Raw genomic sequence first — 2,394 nt, 5'->3', positions numbered from 1 at the left:
CGAAGATTTAATGATATTCTGCAATTTAAATTAATTCGAAAATAATGAGTAAATGCTAGGTGCACCCAGGTCTGTGTACACATAAGTGCACCAGAGGGGGACATGTGGGTCCAGGGGGTCCCAGTTGACCAGTCAACATTTGACTGGTCAACAGGGGTGGGGCCCGTGTCATACACTGTTTAGTCTAGTCTAATAGGTTAGTTAACTAAACTAGGTGATTAGTCTAATTAAGTTTAATTAATTAAGTTAATTAAGCATTTAACTAACTAATTAATTATTTTTATAATAATTTTTTTTACATTTCTTTTAAAAAAACAGGGGTGTGGGGCCCCGCTGTCATAACCCGAGGAGCCTAGCGGGCGAAGGGCGTCACGGGGCGGGCGTGGACGCCCGCCCTAACGGCCATGGCAGAGGCGAACGTGCCAGGGCGTTGGCGTTGGATGCCGGAGGTGGCCACGGGGATCGCCGGCGACACGGTGGGGCGACAGAGGAGGCGAAGCGAGGCGAGCAGGGGCGAGGCCAGCTGCGACGCCGTGGGGAAGCAGCTGCTGCGCAGCAGTACGCGGACGAGCGCGCACGCGCGGACGAGCCGTGTACGACCCCGGGCGACAGCACGCGCATGTGGGAAGAAGGGGGATTGGAGGAGGGGCTCACGAAGATCCGATAGGGCAGGTCTGTGGGCTCGGGGAGGCGTTGATGATGGCGAATCGACGGCGACGAGCTTCGGCGACCAACGGTGAAGACGAAGACGGTGGCGATGATGGGGCGGCTCCCCCGGCTCGATCTGGCCCCGAAGCCACCATAGACGAGGACGGCGGTCCTCTTCGACACCAGCGGACAGCGAACTGGCGCCAATGGCCATGGTGGTTCACGGTGGCGTGCTCCTGTACGTGGCTAGTAGCTCGATCCAGAGCGAGGGAGAGGCGAGGAAGAGGGGGAAAACAACTAGGGTTCGACAGAGGGGGAGGGTCGTTGGTGTTTTGTAGGGCGTCGAGTGTGTCGGATGGCCGCCACGCAAGGCATGGCGCGACCATGCCTACATATGGACGCCACGATCCCCTTCTCTACTCCTGTAGCGAGGGGGAGATGAGTGGGGTGTGGGTTGGGCCTCCCAGTAGACTCAGGGCCCAATTACACATTAGGTAGGCTTTTTGTTCTCTCATTTGTTTTTCAAATAAATAGCTATTGTTTGCATTTATTTGAGTGAGCAATCAATCCTTGTTATAGATGGAACTCCACACATAAGTATATGTCATTACTCTGGAGAGCCCCACAAAGTTTTAAGTCAATTTGAAATTCATAAACATTTATTTGTTTTGAATAGGCCAAGATATTTGTTGTAGGACCACTCATTAATTTACTAGGAATTTATTGGTGAGTCAAATGAAGTTGGTTTCAACATGACAACGATGAGGGTAATTTATAGAATTATTCAAACATTTTAGTTTTGACATTTAAAAACTTTTATTGTTTAGCTTGATTTTGAATTTTAAAAACGAACGAGATTTGAATCATCACGAGATTAACAACAGTAACCGTTGTGACATGGTATCATTAGCAGAGATTACTGTAGCTTGATTATCCGGGCATCACAATTCTCCTCCACTACAAGAAATCTCATCCCAAGATTCAAGGGGTGGAGTAAGGGGGGAAAGACTCGGGAAGGACGGAACTCAACACAAGATAGGTACCTGGGGGCTATCTCAGTGAACGTGGCATAGAGGTATCTCTCGAGTTGAAATTTAAGAAAGCCATCGAGAACAAGGTAAGAAGGTGCAATAAGAAGCTTCAACCGGGTAGGTAATCGTTCCTTGCCTGAAACAGAGGGTGAAAGTGGTTCAGAGCAATGGTAATAAGTATTGCGTCTGATACCAGAACGAATCACAAGGAAGGTGGCCCGTGAATTACATACGAAGCCAAGCACGAGGGATAACTTTAAAAACAAGGATGTATAGGAGAGTCAGGTTTCGATCTTGTGGAACTGTGGGTTATGGGCCCACCATGTGGGTTATAAGCAGGAAGGATGCTAACAGTTTGTACGGTCATGATAGCAAGGCAGGTCAGAGGACAACCTGTCAGTTATGTTGGCAACAACATTGGTACCAAGGGCGAGGGACGAAGAGAACCATTTTCCTGCTCGTTGAACGATGCAGACCAATAGGCAAAGTTCTCGTCCATCGGTGGCTACCGGAATGTCATCTATAATAGTAACATGGTCTTACTGACAGAGTTTGTACACCTAGGTGTTTACATAAGCAGGGAATTATCGCTGCTCGGATATGTTAGGTTACAAGAAAGTTTAAACAAAACAATGGAAAGGAAAGTGTAGACTCGAATCAATTACCGGTGTTCTCGAGTATTTAACAACTCAGAACCCATGGAAATTTTTGAGTC

Source organism: Triticum aestivum, chromosome 3B, assembly GCF_018294505.1.
Source record: "Triticum aestivum cultivar Chinese Spring chromosome 3B, IWGSC CS RefSeq v2.1, whole genome shotgun sequence".
Classification (NCBI taxonomy): Eukaryota; Viridiplantae; Streptophyta; class Magnoliopsida; order Poales; family Poaceae; genus Triticum; species Triticum aestivum.
This window is presented reverse-complemented; position numbering follows the sequence as displayed.